Genomic DNA, 17,398 nt, shown 5'->3' with positions numbered 1-17,398 from the left:
TCCTTGCTTTTTTGCGGCAGTTATAAACGATTTCATCAAAAGTTGCTATTAAGAGAGGAAAAAAGAAGCGTTCGTACTCAAAAAGAAAAAAATGCATTATTCGAAAAATTCGCATTTCTGAGCAAAAAGAAAAAAATACGTGTATCCTTAAATTGTTCAAGGAACAATCCCTGTGAGTTTTATCGCAAACTTAAATTCACTTTCCCCCGGCCTGGGTGATTTGAGATGGAATGAGCCCGTACGATATGCGGTATCAAATACCATGGCGGTATATGGGAACACTCAAACAGACGCGGTATTGGAAGTGCGTTACACCGCGGTACAGAACTCTACCGCAGCATGCACAGTTGACCGCGCGGTATAAGCAGATATATCGTAAGCAAAGTTGCAATTTAGAGCTAGAGTTCTACCACATATTTTATCTACAAAAAGCGTTATAGATTATAAATTCTACCTTTTTCATTATAAAAACGTGACTTTAAAAGTGCTCGTAATAGATTTGTTGGCATAAATGTGATATTCTTTGGTTTTGTTTCTCACAAAGTAAATAAAATAAAGTTGAACTTTTTCGTTTGTTTGTAAAATGTTTTTCAAATCTGGCAATGTTGCTCAGAAATATGAACGGTAAATTTACTGGAATTTAAAATTCTTTCGCAAAACGTACATAATGGAGCGCAAATATGGAAATATTTATAAAATCTTTCTTCGTGGTTACGCAGTTGGGGCATCAGGCTGGAAAATTCACCACCTTCTTTTCTTCTCAAATTTATTTCGTGAACCCATCTTCATTTTCTTAAACATATACATAAATTAAGAACTTTGCAGGATGAAACAAAGATGTAGGCATATTCATACCTTCTGTTTTCTTCATCGAGAAGTGCTGCTAATAGCAATAATTCATCCTCAGAGCTTGAGCTGTCCATCGCGAAAATCAGATTTATAATATATGTATAAATTTAGAAGGAGGAATGCGTAGAGTGCCGTTAATTTGAGCTCGTCACATGGCAACAATGTTTCTTGCTATACCGCACCGCGCCTGTTTGAGTGCCTTTGCGTATGTATGTATATCGTTACCGCGTATCGTACGGGATTATACCGCGCTGTACCGCACCGCGCCTGTTTGAGCAGGCCTTTATATGATCAAAATATTAAAAATATTACTGGTATATGCCCCAAAAATGTATATAACGAAAAAATTTTCGATTAACGAAAAAAACATTTTTGTACATACAGTATATTTTACTTTGCTGCCTTTATGCTTAAGTAGGGTGACCAGACGTTCTGATTTATCACTACATCCTTGATTTCAGGGTCGAACTAAAGTGTCTTTTTATAAACTTTTTACCATGTAAACATATCGTAAGGCTCTTGTTTGTATATCATTCATTTAATAACATAAAGTCTGTTCTTTTTCTTGCACGAAAGTGTCCAATTGGTGATTCTTTGGTTGGTTCTCGAGCTGTTGAGAGCCACTTTGAGAGAGTAATTTTGCTTCTCACTAGCCCGAAGTCGCCTGGACTAATTTTCCGGGCGAGTTTGTGAAAACTGTCAAACTGCTAGAAGAAGACGAATAATTTTAAACATTCAAATTTTATCTAATAGATATGTGCACATTCAGCTGGTTTTCTTTGATTAATAAGTGAAAAAACATCAATCGAACCATTAATTTTACGTTGTTGTTTTCGCTCTCCCTCTGAAATGGATTTTTTGCGTTCCGGTGGTTTTGGGCAGTTTATTCACTTGTGAGAGCATTTCGTACTTACGCTCATTTGTTCGAAACTAGCCCGAAAATCCAAAAACAAACCTATAGTGGCATATATGTATTAGCGTGGGCCGAAAATCCGTTTTTTTAGAATTTTGATTGGAAATATATATTGGTAATATTGTTCATTTTGTTCTAAAAAATATCCGTGTGAAATATGAAAGTTTTTGGTTAATATCCTAGGCTCGCCCAAGTCCATCAAAATTCAAGAACTAAAAAAAATTTTGTCTTAGCTAACTTCGATTCTCTACAAAAAAGGTCCATATACCTAATTATGTAGGAGTAATACTTTAGAAGATTATTGCACTTTTAGTAGAAAAATGTATTACTTAATTTATTTATTAATTTTTATTTTTTGGCCATATTGAACTTTGATGGACTTGGGCGAGCCTAAGATATTGAACAAAAATTGTCATATTTTACACAGATTGTCATTAGAGCATAGTGAACCATATTTTTGCTATTACCAATCAAAATTCTAAAAAAAGCGGATTTTCGGCCCACGCTAATATGTATGTAATAGGGATGTTGCGAATGTGGATGCAAATATCTAACAGCTAGCATACGCGGATGCGAATGCGAATGCTGATGTCAAGTATTTTTAAGAAACAATTAGAATCTAGCATAATGGCGAGGCCAAACCAGATGTGTCAGGTTTTTCCTAAAGTTTTTAAAAAGAATTCTTCATTCTCATCGCTTTGGCTGTTTCGAATTTAAGGAATCTGTAACTTCATCAACGTTTTTCGATTTAATTTCTGTAGTTAATTTTTAATACTTTCTTCTGCGACTGGTTTGAAAAATGTGTGCTTATAGCGAGCTAAATAGGTGGATATGAAAAATATATTATTATTTTCCAGGAATGAAAATTTTGAACAAAATTCTGTTTTCGAAGTCGTGGCTGCCAGCCGAATCGGATCAGAATATTGTTATTTAAAAAAAAAGCACCCAGTTTTTTATAAGCATTTGAATCTCAGATAGTTACGTAATTCTTATCTTATTAAAAGTCAGACCTATAGTTTTTTAATTATTTGAGCATCGATTTTCTTTATAGCCAGACGTTTATCATTTCTGCTGGAAATCCCTATTGAAGGAGCTTGCTCTTTGACTTTAAATAGCAAAGAAGGGACAGTTTTACCACAGAAGTCTTTAGCCAAGGATCCTATGTACATATATCCCTATGAAAAAAATATTGCCCGACAAGTAAACAAAATTACTGCTTTTAAAATTTTTGCTAAAAATAAATTCCCCAAAGAGCCCCATTTGAAATTATTGAAACTAATATAGGTAACATCAAAAGCAAATCACGAAAATTTAAAGCGCGGTTATATAGCTTAAGAAATAATATGTTTAAATACATTTGTATCAAATTGGTAAATATGTCATTTGACCAGTTTTGTTATACAAATACTCCCGCGACCACAGGCTATTGGCTACACTTGTCATTTTGTTTTCCATATATACGTTTTATCGGTGCACTTGCACAACATTCGCATTCGCAAAAGCTCCGCATTGATTATTGCGAATGCGAATGTTGAAATTAATGCGGAAGCTCCGCGGTTGCGAATGCGAATGCGAATATTCGCAGCAACCCTAGTATGTAGATATTAAGGTTGCTTGTATTGCAACCCGCGTAAGTTGTGACGTCGAGGAAGTAGCCTAAGGATGTCAGTAGAAAAAATCAGGGACCGCAAATAACGATTATCCTTTCAAATTTCAACTCAAAAAATCACGCGGAAAGAGAAATGCTACGTGCATAAGGAGTAAACCAATATATTTCTTATTACTCGGAGTACCTTCAGCGGCACTGATTTTTATTTTTTAACTTTTACTTATAAAAATCAAGTTTAATCATTATATTTTGAGTTTTATTTTTTACTCAGAAAGTAATCGTTATGTTTTGAGATTTATTTTTTGCTCGGAAAATAATGATTACGTTTTAAGTTTTATTTTTTGCTCGGAAAATAATGGTTACGTTTTAAGTTTTATTTTTTGCTTGGAAAATAATCGTTGCGTTTTAAGTTTTATTTTTTGCTCGGAAAATAATCGTTACGTTTTAAGTTTTATTTTTTGCTCGGAAAATAATCGTTATTTCTTGAGTTTTATTTTTTTCTCAGAAAATAAAACTTAATTTTTGCGTATGCGCATGCGTGAATAGACAGGGGGCGGCTGCATTGAACCTTTAACGCCACTGTGGAGTGGGTAATGAAAATACAGATACCAGGGCAGAAACAAAGAGAACCACATTTCTAAAGAAAAAGTGCAAAAAAGCGCAACGCATACGCAAAAATTAAGTTTTATTTTCTGAGCAAAGAATAAAACTCAAGAAATAACGATTATTTTCCGAGCAAAAAATAAAACAGAAAACGTAACGATTATTTTCCGAGCAAAAAATAAAACTTAAAACGTAACGATTATTTTCCGAGCAAAAAATAAAACTTATCACGTAACCATTATTTTCCGAGCAAAAAATAAAACTTAAAACGTAACCATTATTTTCCGAGCAAAAAATAAAACTTAAAACGTAACGATTATTTTCCGAGCAAAAAATAAAACTCAGTTAATAACGATTAAAAAGTGATTTTTATAATAAATCTTATAACCGTTACGGTCCCTGCTTTGCCTTTATCATTTTGTTTATCTATGTACGTACTCACCTTTACTTTCATTCTTGTATTGGTCTTTTTCTAGCAAGTTTTTGTTAAATTAATACCATGTGCATACACTCAAGAAGCACTTTTTCAACCATTTGCGTTGCACCATTTCCGTTGCATCATTTCCGATGGACCATTTCAGTGTTCAATTTCCGTTGAATTTGCCAATTTACTCCCAACCAACCAACCGCCGCTAAAGAACTTTCACTTCAAAAAATAATAAGCGAATAAAATGAATGAATTTCATCCACTAACTGTATTGACTTTAGTTTTCTGATAATTTTCGGCATTTTTAATTGTATTTTAGCCAAGAGTGGTAGAGACAAGACGGTGGGATGTTATGGCAAATACTACGAAACTCAAATTGCTTCACAAAATCCTGGTTGATCTGTCAAGCAGTCACTTTACGCACCTATTTACATTTTTTCACAAAGGGGGCGCTCCCATAAAAGCCTCTAAACTTACGAGTTTTACACAGTTTAAGACTTTACGAGTTTAAGGGAATTCCCTAAATGTTTCCTTACAGGAATTTTTTTCAGTCTACCTACGGAGCATAGTCCAACAATATTCCTAGACCGATTCGTGCAGATAGGCGCAAAAGTTCCTGTGACACTTGCTTCAAATGAACGCTCCTTCTTAAGCAGAAATCATAATTACGAGGTAAAACTGGGGAAGTAAGATAACCACGCCTACCATATAACGCTAGTTTTAAGAAATACGAAAACTGGAATATTTTAGTAACTATTGATATTTACAACAATTTTTAGACGAAAAATGAGTATATTATAAATTCTTGGAAAATAGGCGTAGCCACGCCCACTTATGGTTACATGTGTACATCTTGGTAACCGCTCCATCAATTTCTCCCAAACCTCGCACAGTTATTGGGGTTGGTACAACATACGAAGTGGCTGAAAATTTTTAAAATCAGACAATAACCACGCCCACATCCCATATAACTACGGTGATCATATTAACCAACGTAAAATAAAGGACATTTTTTTCAAAATGATATATAAGTATGATAACGGTACCTCAATTATAATTAATTATATTATTTAATTATGCAAGTTCCCCTTCTCGAAAGGCGTTGTAACCGGAATTTAACCGATTCCGAAAAATGAAACCAAATCCTTATAAAGGACTTCGTCATCTTTTGCTGCCAAAATGCCTTTTAATAATTCATACTACGCGACGAAGCCAGCGGCGGTTTACTGTTATTTTTCAGTGGAACAGGAAACTCAGCGTGCAACACGATCCTGAGCACAACTTTCCCTGTGCTTTTGTGAACAAAGTATTTTAATCAATGTATATTAATTTTTCTTAGACAATGTCTAAACATTAGTTAATTATACCCGAGCGCACTTATGCACAAGGGTATATTAATTTTGTTCACATAACGGTTGTTTGTAACAGCCAAAACGAATCGAGAGAGATATAGACAAATGTATACATAAATGCTCAGAATGAATAGAGAAGTCGATTAAGCCATGTCTGTCTGTCCGTCCGTCCGTGTACATGGTAACTCGAGCAAAAATATAGATATCTCAACGAAATTTGGTATGTAGGTTTGCATTATTCCAAGGTAGGTTGGTATTGGCGAAATCGGACTGCAACCACGCCCACATCCCATATAACAGTAATTTAGAGAAATACAAAATCTTCGATAAATCAGTAAATATTGAAGCTAACTTATTCAAAATTGATGGCTGCAACAATTCTTTACAAGGAAATACGTTTATGATAAAATTTTGGAAAATGACCGTGGCACCGCCCACTTATGATCACATATATGTATCTCGGTAACCGTTACACCAATTTGTACCAAGCTCGGTATGCCACATAAAAGCAAAATGTTGAAAAAATTGTCGGGCTAAAATTACGGCCGCTTTTCATATAACGGTAAATTTCCGAAATGCTTGCAACTTCTATATATCGAAATTAAGGGAGCTAAAGTACTCAAAATTGATACTAACAATAATCCCTTGAAAAGAAGTAACATTATTTGGAATTTTGCAAATGGGCGTGGTGCCACCCACATATGACTATATAAGTTTATCTTATTATGTCTAACTGAACGTTCGTTGTAGCGGTAGTTTTCGGAAAGGTGAAAAACATATACATATATAATGCTTCCGCCGGGTATTTAATGTTCGGCTCCTCCCGTCTTCGGCGGGACTGTCTGGGATTTAACAGCTTTGTCCCGGTCCCGGTACAAAACATGCCGGTGCGCACAATGTGCCGGTTTTTGGCAAGACCAATTTTTGTTCGTCTCGTTGTAAAACAATTTGTGTAAATTCTTGAGTGTGGATGTAAACAAAATATGTAAATGGAGAGAACTTTTTGTGCACATAACTTATACCTTTGTTCACGTAACGGTTCTTTGTAACAGACAAAACGAATCGAGGTAGATATAGACGAATGTACACATAAATGATAAGAATGAATAAAATATAGTTTAAAAAACTAAAACCTCGCTGTTAAAATTTCCATTCATACTGCCATCAGGTTACTTTAAGAATGGAAGTTTAACCCTAGAAGGGTACGGTTAAATTGTAGGCGCTTATAGGTACCGATGAGTAAATTTTACTCACTTCCGAATTTTTCGTTATTATCTGATTTATTTTGTAAAATAGTAGTTTTAAATGGAAAAAATTTAAAGCCAGCATATAATATAAGTGTAATTTTTTATTATAATATGTAAAATATGCAAAAATAATACTTTATTATTGATTTTTGACGATTATGAATACATAAAAATTGTTTTTCAAGCACATTCAGGGCACTTTTTTTGTGCATGTTCACCGCAAATAGCTAATCCACAATTGCAATAAGTGGTGGTGTATCTACGTTTGGTATAGCTACAAAAATTACAGTACTTTCTTGGCCCCTTTTGGTCTTCTCCGGCACTATGGGCCTCTTGGCTTGCGCCTACAATATTCTGAATGGATTTTTCAACGCCAGGCTCATGTTGGTATTAGTTGCTAATCTTTTACTTTGAAATCCTTCCGTTAACTCCTTGTGTAGAGATAACATAAAATTAAGTCGGGATTCTGGCTTTTGCCCACGGCTACACATGTTGTGCGCGTAAATGATGTATGCGTTTATTGCAGCTATGTTCATCATATTTTGGAAAAATGCTAGAGGCCACCTTCTGGTTTTCCTGCCGTGGTTAATGTTTTGGCACATCTGGTCAAAACTGTCAACTCCTCCTTTTGTTGAGTTGTACACATGCACTATTTCTGGTTTTCCAGTGGTCTCATGAATACTACCCGTACTGTGCATACTAGACGCCAATAATACAAGTTTATTATTATTGGGCTTGTATGATACAACTGTCAAATCCTCATGAAATATAAACAATGAAGTGGATGCGGCTCGTTTTTGAAACTTTATATCTGTAGCTTCAATAGGCAATTGTGGTTTATTTTTTTTTATTGTGCCAACAGTTGTTATTTTGTATTCATGACGGAGACGTTGAATGAGTGGTACACTCGTAAACCAATTGTCTATCGTGACATTTCGATTGGTGCCCTTTACATTTTTCAGCAGTTCAAGAACATAATATTCACCAGCAGCCATTGCAGGAGGAACACTTCCTTTTCCAAGGTAAACAATGGCATCCAACATATACTTTGTTCCGCTATCACAAGACATGACAATTTTGATGCCATACTTGTTGGGTTTAGAGGGAATATACATCCTAAATGGACATTTGCCTCTAAATCCAACTAGTTGCTCATCAATGGTTATATAGCTTCCAGCCTTATAGTTCACTCTGCAATGGTTTAGAAGTTTGTCCCAGATAGAAGAAACTGGAGCTAGTTTGGTCATTTCTCTTCTAGCAGTTCTTGTTTCTTTGTCATCGAACCTTAGACAATTTAGGATAAATTTGAACCTTCTCTCAGGCATGGTTACCTTGCACCTTTCCCCACAGTAGGTAGTGTCAAACATCATATGTGTTGCCAAGTGATTATCTTTGAGAGCAGCGGACAAGACTAACAAACCAAGAAATGCTTCAAGTTCGTCCATTTCCAAATTTGACAAAACCGCGTGAGATTTATCGTTATAGTTCTCCCTTTGAATGTTTATTTCTTTATTTGTATAAACCAAAATCTCTTCCAATATGTCTGCGGTAAAAACAGTTTGAAGCAGCTGGCAGGACACAACGAATTTTTTGCATTTGCTGTTGGGCCAGGGCGAATGTGAACAATATTTTTTGAGGGAGTTTTTTGACCTAGCGCAGCAACAGGTTCCTTACTCCAAATAAAATTTCCATCTTTTCCGATCAGATTGTTGGTACTAGGTGTAATAATTGTAATTACCTCTTCTGTTTCACGAATTTCTTGGGCAGCTGATCTTCTCCCCTCAATAAGTTTCTGTTTTTTACGTTTGCTGCTTCCAGGTGTTTCCTCCTTTTCTTCCTTTTCAGCTTCTTCTGCATTTATGATTCCGTGTATCAAATTTTCTTCGACATCATTTAATTCTTCCGGTTCTGGTTGATATTCCGGATCTGCAACTCTGTCCCAAGAATCGTCATCAAAGTTACAAAGCTCCAACTCCAAATTGTCTTCTTCCTCAGATTCTAGTTCAAGCATTGCATCGAAAATATTTTGTTCTGATAGCCCGCGACCTGCCATTTGTATGCTCTGTAGTTTTCTTTACGGTAACATAATACAAAACATAAACATAATTGTCATAATTCAGCACAAAATATATTTTTTAGACACGTAGTAAGTTACTGATAAATAAATTTGACTCACACAATTTAGTACGTAAAGGGTACCGATGAGTAAATTTTACTCACTAACTTTTTTTAAATTGTCCACAAGCGCGATAAATCAAACAACACCATTCAATGCTTGCGGCAGCCGACTAATGACAGAGTGGGCCAAGCACTGCTAGTGGCTTGACTTTCAGTGTGGCCAACCTGCAGATTTACGAACAAATCTATTCCTTATGTGAGTAAATTTTACTCACAGTACCCTTCTAGGGTTAAAGCAATTCCCATTCATACTGTCAACAGGTATGTAACTTGAGAATGGAAATCACTGCATCTTTTAGGCGCATCAATATTACATAGCTACATCCCGAGCTAATAAATGGGAGTTAAAAATGAAATCGATTAAGCGGTGACTGTCTGTCCGTCCGTCTGTGTACACGATAACTCGAGTAAAAATTGGGATATCTTAACGAACCTTGGTACCTATACTCCTTTTCAGCGGAGGACCGATGATGTTGAAAATGGGTAAAATCGGGCAATAACCACGCCTACCTCCCATATAACGGTAGTTTTTAGAAATATGACAACTGCGATATTTTAGTAACTACAAAAGCTTATTCACTCAAAGTTGATATTTACAATAATTTATAGGCGGTAAATAAGAACATGATCAATTTTTTTCAAAATGGGCGTAGCCACGCCCACTTATGATTACTTGTATATATTTTGGGAACCGCTCCATCGATGTGTCCCAAATTTGGCACAGTTTTTGGTCTTGAGCAAATATACCAAACGGCTGTAAATTTAAAAAATCGCACAATAACCACGCCCGCATCCCATATAACGGTAATTTTGAGAAAAACGAAATTTTCAATAAATCAGTAAATACTGAAGCTGATTTATTCAAAACTGAGGTTTGCAATGATTCTTTACCAAAAAATACCTCCCACTTATGACCACATATGTGGATCTCGGTAACCTTTACATCAATTTGTACCAAACTCGGTATGATTATTACGCTTTCCACATAAAATAAAAATGCTGAACGTTATTGAAATCTCACTAGAATTACGTCCACTTTTCTATAACGGTAAATTTCATAAATGCTTGAAACTTTGATATTTCGAAATTTAAATACGCTTATTTTACGCAAAATTTATATATACAACCATCACTTGGAAAGGAGTAACATTATTATGGAATTTTGGAAAACGGGCGTGATGCCACCCACATATATATCTATATAAGTTTATCTTATTAAGTCTAACTGAAAGTTCTATCGAAGATGTTTGAAATAGGCGTAAAACCACCCCTGCTTACCACGTAGCGGTAGTTTTCGAAAAGGTGAAAAAACTACATATATTGAATACTTGCGCCGGGTATTTAATGCTCGGCTCCGCCCGAACTTAGACTTTTTTACTTGTTTCTTTTAAATATTAGGCAGTAAAAATGTTATTTCTAATTTTTTCAAGTATTTTATTTATTTAAAAAATTAAAATATAGGCATATTTGGTGAAATTGATTATATGAAAAAAAGTAATACCTATATATATTATGGAAAAAAATTGTTTAATATTACCAAATTCAAACTTGAAAAGTAATCAAAGCGAATTTTTTGAATATTAAAATTTTTTTAATTTAAACAATGATTTGGTAATATTAACTTCACTTGGACATTAAATCGGCTAACACTGCGTCATATTTCCAAGCTGTTGAAACTGTTCGGTTTGTTTCTGTTCTCTAAGCAGTTGGAGATGGTGATATAAGTAGTGCATTTTTAGCAACATGTTCACTTCAATTTTCAAAAACGCCTCCATTAATGCAGTTTTTACCAGAGGAAGAGGAACGCCTTCTCTCCGATTGAAAGACCAGGTAGAGAAGGACTTGTCTTTACTTGGCATTAGTACAGAAGAGAAACGGCCGGCGTGCTTTGATGGACTCGGCCAAAATGACTTACTCGGTTACTGCGCCAATCAAGAAGACAAGAAGAAAATGTATGTACATAAGTTAAACAGCTTACGAGTACCTTGATGCACAGCTTAGGTACTATTTTAGCAAATAATTCTTCGGGTCGGCTTTGGTACTACAGCATATTCCGTTTAGCTGCTTATTCTATAAGGTGCAAAATAGATTTTGTACGAAATTTTCACTTTTAGCTGATTTCCGCTTAGTTACCCTTTTCGGTTTAACAGCCCTGTCTTTAAGTGGGGTTTCTTCGATTTGTACGAAAAATATTAAAAATTTTTCAAGTTATTTTTGCTTACAACATATTCATATTTTTGCAAACCTGTGCGATGTATCCTTATCTGAAACCAGTAGTGGCGATGAGGACCCAGAAGGAAATAATAATCCCCCTATATCGACTAGTGTTAAAGAGACCTTATTCGCATTAAATACTTAAAAAAACAACTCAAAAACAGTATTGAAACAAATTTTAAAATCTAGAATAAAATAAATCACACTTTTGGTTTTTCTTCTTTGCTGCTCATTTCGCTTAAATGCACCAATTCATTTGCAGTGGAAGTAAATGCAGCTAAAGGGAATATACTGTATTTTAGCGACCACCCTTATAGGTGCTTCGTGTCATGGTTGTGGTTGCATTTGCTTGTTCTGAAGAGTTCGTATGCAAAGAAGTTGGAATAGAAAAATACACTAAAAGAGTCAACTTTGTGCTGCTATAGCTTTTAAAAGCGAGCTAACTTTTCAAAACGTTAATATGTTTTGTTACCCTAGTCCAGTACTATCGATTGTTGCACAGTGTAGTTTTTCTTTTCTTCCGTGTGTTTTGGTAATTCTTAAATATCGTCTTCTTTGGTAGGATTATTCCATAATTTTTAATAACTGCTCAATGACAACCGTGTTGATACTGATATACGCTTTTATTTTCGTTTTCGTTCCGGAATATCACTTCAAGCGATCCCTCATTTCCATCTTCGTAACGAAGCGCTATAATCATTTCGGACGTCAGCTATGCAACATCCCAGTAGAAATCTTATGCATACGACATCGCTGTTGGTGGCATGAACTTGCTGCTATGTATACATGCCAGTATAAATGAACCTTCATTTCCATTTAACACGTGTGGTTTCTCAGAGCGTATGCATATTCTAACCATACACTTGTACTACTGCTGTATGCATATGGCTGTATTCATGTTTCAAACATACAAAAATGCATTAATGGAATAGTATTAAAGCATTCTTACAAGAAATGTATCCGCATATGTAAATGCTACTTTCTGATACATTTTAATATATGGTGCATACGGGTACATACAAAAAAGTAGCATTTCCATATGCAAATGCATATCTTGTAAAAGCCCGTTAGTGCTGAAAATAATATCGCACAACACGTCCGTTCACTAAAATTTTTGTACAAAACTGAAAATATTACAAAAATTCCACTGCTGTATAGTAGTCAATTTTATCAAGAAATGTACTTAAAACAACAACAACGTACGTTCACTTCCAGTGCGCTGGAATTTGAATTTATTTGTGGAAATTCATGACTACACATGAATTGTTCACACTATTTCACTCACACAGCACGCATACTTCATGAATGCAAACAACCGATTTCTACTGGGATATGTATGTACATACATACATATGTATATACATACATATACATCTCTTTATGTAGGTACATCGGCTCTTTTGTTGACACTGGCACCAACATGCTGTCTGACATTGACATAAACGCCAGCACCAAGAGCAACATCGCCAATCAACAACTATTCAACATTGTCTGCCAACCTCCGGTAATCCGAATGATTTTTGTGCTGCTGCTGTTTTCAATTTTAGCTTTACTGTCTTATCTACGATCGATTTGGAAGGTTGCACACCATTTCATACCAAATTCAAATATGTACTAAATAACAACGCTATGGAAGCGGTGTCGAAAACAGCCGTCTGCAGCGGCTAATCAGTCAATCAACGTCAAAAGTTGGTAGATTGCCTTAAAAACCGTAAGCGAGCCAAAAACAACACAATTAACCACGCGTACCTATCCGACTGAAAGGCCGAACTATCGCCATTTGGTAGAACAGTGCATTTGGCTCAGCTATATTCATACATACATATCGCACGTTTAAAAATATAGAGATGTAACTCAAAATTTGTGTTTTTGGATATTTCGTTATGCAATTAATAAGCTTGATAAGTCGAATATGTTCAGTCTAACAGATAACCAAACTTCCCAAATATGGCGGGGATATATGTCTTTCCATCTGCGTTTTTGTGATTTTAATTTACCAAGCATATCATGGAACATCATTGACAATGATATCGTACCTTTCGCGTCTAGTGCGTGCAACAACGTATTTTTAGAGGGGATGGCTGAACAAAACTCTGCCTAACTCAGGTTAATGTACTTCACAATAAGTTTGGTAAAGTATTAGATCTTGTTTATGTTGATGATGCATCTAAGTCCGTATTAAATAAGCGTGATCCACTAGTTTTGCCCGAAGATGTCTACCACCCTGCTATGGAGGTATCTTACGAAGTTATAAGTGATGGTCAAAATTGCAGTACCCAAGCATACGAACCAAATATTCGCTTTGATTTTTCGAAAGCGAACTTTAAAAAGCTTAACAAAGAACTGTCTAAATTGTCGTGGCCTGAATATAAAGAAAATATTGAGCAAAACGTTGCGCTTTTTAACTTTACTTTACATAAAATATTTGAAAAGCATGTGCCTAAACGCATGTATGTTCCTGACGAACGAACACACTAAAGAACTGAGAAATTTGAAAAACAGGAAGTCGCGTTATTTTAGATTACACAAAAAAACCGGTTTACACTCATACTATGTAAAATACTCACTTTTGCGTCATAAGTTTTTTGAATTAAATAAAAAGTGTTATAAAGCTTACTTGTGTAAAATCAAACGGCGTATAATATGTAATCCCAAATCATTTTATGACTTCGTAAACTCCAAGCGAAATGTACGTGGGTTTCCTTCCGCCATGAAGTATCAAAATACAGTCTCTAGTGATAATCAAACAATTTCTAACATGTTCGCTCTGTTTTTTAAATCCAATTATTCCACTAACTCACATGCTAACATTGACAATCCTTTTAAACTATGTCCAATGAACTCAATAAATATCCCAGTAATATATCCCGATGATGTAGTAGTTTATCTGAAATCCTTAAAGCAGTCCTTCAATTATGGTCTTGACCAGATCCCTACTTGTATTCTTATAAATTGTGCTGATTATCTCTATGAGCCGTTAACAACGTTATTTAATTTGTCTCTTAAAGAGGGCACTTTTCCAACTATTTGGAAGGAATCGTTCATAACTCCGTTACATAAAAGCGGTAGCAGATCTTCAGGGGAGAACTACCGGGGAATAGCTAAGCTTTCTGCAATTCCTAAATTATTTGAAGCAATTATAACAAATCAGTTGACGCACTCTATCTCTTCTAGCATTTCATATAGTCAACATGGATTTCGCAAGGACAAATCAATTTCTACAAATTTACTTGAATTAACATCCTATATCTCAAAAGCATTTAGTGAAAGCAAAACTGTTGATGTTATATATACTGACTTCAGAAAAGCATTTGACAAAGTGTGCCACTCGTTGCTCATCTATAAACTTGATCTGCTTGGTCTTCCACGAAATTTTCTACGTTTGATCTCTTCATACCTCTATGATAGATCACAAAGGGTAATGTTTAAAAATACTATCTCTGACGTCATTGATGTTACTTCAGGAGTTCCTCAAGGTAGCCACCTAGGCCCGATTCTGTTCTTGCTTTTTATAAACGATATTTCTACAGATATACAATTTTCCAAAATTTTAATGTATGCAGATGATTTAAAGCTTTATAAATCGTACGTTTCAATTACATGAAGGTCTTTGCTACAATCAGACTTAAACAGCATGGCTTACTGGTGTCAAGTAAATCTTATGCCTATAAATCTTAAGAAATGTAAAGTAATGTGCTTCTCGCGAAGAGCTGTTCATCCCGCTTCTTATACAATAGGTAACCATAACCTGGAACAGGTATACAATTTTGTAGACCTTGGTTTCACAATGGATCCTAAGCTTAATTTTAATCTTCATATTAATGTGACAGTCAACAAGGCTAAAGGTGTACTTGCATTTGTGAAACGATGGTCAAAAGAATTTTGTGACCCTTATATCACTAAAACCCTGTTTACAACATTAGTTAGGCCAATTCTGGAATACGGTGGTTTGGAATCCAAGGTATCAAATTTACTCAGACAAGATAGAATCAATTCAAAAACAATTCCTACTTTTTGCTTTAAGAAATTTCCGTTGGGATTCTCAATATAACCTCCCACCTTATACGAGCCGGTTAAAACTTATTAATCTTCCTACACTTTCCAGCCGCAGGCAAATGCTTGGTACAATTTTTATAGTTAAATTACTAACAGGCTCGAATTCAAGTCCGCTTCTTCTGGGCGAAGTTAGCCTTAATGTTCCCTCCCGGGTATCAAGACACTTTTGTCCCCTATTTCTGAAAGCTTGTAAAACTAATTTTAAATTGCACGACCCACTTCGTTGCTTATGCCACGATTTTAACTCTCATTCCAGCACGTTTGATATATCAGATCCGCTTTTCAGCATTAAGAAATCGATACTGTCCTCTCTCAATAAATGAATCATTAAAATAAAGACATAAAATCGGCCGATGAATTTAGTTCTGTAGCTGAACAGTTTTAGATCTCGACACTTAACAAACTCCTGCCTATCGTGAGTCGGCGCAAAAATTTAAAATAAATACTGGTTCCGTACGTCATGCGGACTGCGCCCCTCGTGCGGATGGGCGGCAATGGAGGTTAAAAACCGTTGGTATTATTATTATTATGAGAACTTGATAAAACTTTGAATGCGTTTTCCCACAAAATTGAGATTTTGATATACTTCGTTATATAAGTAAACGTCCGATATTTACGAGTGTAAATGTATACTAAACTACATACATATGTATATATATATATGTATGTGGGCATTTGAAAGAACAACTTAAGTCTATATTTCAGAGACAAACAAATTAGCATATGCAAACAAAAGAAAATTTTGTAATTCGAAAGAAATATTAAATTAATAGTAAACCCGCAAGGCGTTAAAACGATAAAATTTAATTTAAGTATTTAAACAGGTACTCAGAGTTATAAGCCATCCGTGTGCAAATTTCATCTAAATCCGTGAGTGAAAGAGGTCTCGCATGGTGTTGGGTTTTGATTTCCTCAGATTTTAAATCGCCGAGTAATCCTAAAAAAGTTATTAATTCAATCAATAAAACTTTATGGCACATTAATTTGACACCTCGTTTCTGACATTCGAAAGAACGGTGGAGTTCTGAAGACTTTCAAAGATATGCAATTGCGTATTATATCTATATATGCATATGTACTAAGATATATACATATATTAATTTTAGAATAGGTAACAACCCTAATCAAAAATATTTTCAAACTAAATCTGTCTTAAAACTCTTTAGTTTGACACAAATTTTTTATTATTTCATATAGATTGGGCAAAAATTAACTAAACTCGGCTTTTCAAAGAGATGGCAACCCTTTTCAAAGGCATTCTTAAATCAAAATCTTTTTAAATCTCTTTCTTCTAGCATTATGATACATATTGCAATTAACTGATGAATTAGGTTGATTTTGATTTTTTAGACATGCGGAAAGCCCCCTAAATAAAGCTTAGAGATAAGACATTTTCAAACCTATTTTAATTAATTCCCATTATTTGGATAGTTTCAAACAGGTGACAATCCTCATATAAAACCTCGAAAATATTCTAAGTATTCAGACTAAATATTTCTCAACGCCCTTTCGTTTGGCATCCATATATTAAAACATCTTGTGCATAGTTTAATTAAATTCCACTTTTTCAAACTGATACCTTCGTAAACCTCTATTGTCTTATACCCATACATATTTTAATAACCTAATTGCTTTAATTCACCTTTAATTTGATATTTAAAACAGCTGGCAATCCTCCTGCATGCAGTTTCGAAATAAAGGCTTTACAAACCTGATTAACTCAGTGTGAGGGCAGGACCAGGATGAATGTATTTGCATAAAAATTTATTAAAGCAAAAATGTTTTGGGTAGGCGTCGGAGCCAATGATAACCATCAGTTACCACCTCTGCATGGTTGTAAGTCATGCAGAGTCCCTACGGCTTGTAGCGCTGTGGCTTTGCCGCTTAAACTCTGTAAGAGTTTTTGGGGGTGTGCGTCAAGCGGGAGTGTTGAGCACTGGTTATTGATTC

This window comes from Rhagoletis pomonella, unplaced genomic scaffold (genome assembly GCF_013731165.1).
Source record: "Rhagoletis pomonella isolate Grant_MI unplaced genomic scaffold, Rhpom_1.0 Rhpom_scaffold_00009, whole genome shotgun sequence".
NCBI lineage: Eukaryota > Metazoa > Arthropoda > Insecta > Diptera > Tephritidae > Rhagoletis > Rhagoletis pomonella.
The sequence above is the reverse complement of the archived record's forward strand: the minus strand, read 5'-3'. Positions refer to the sequence as shown.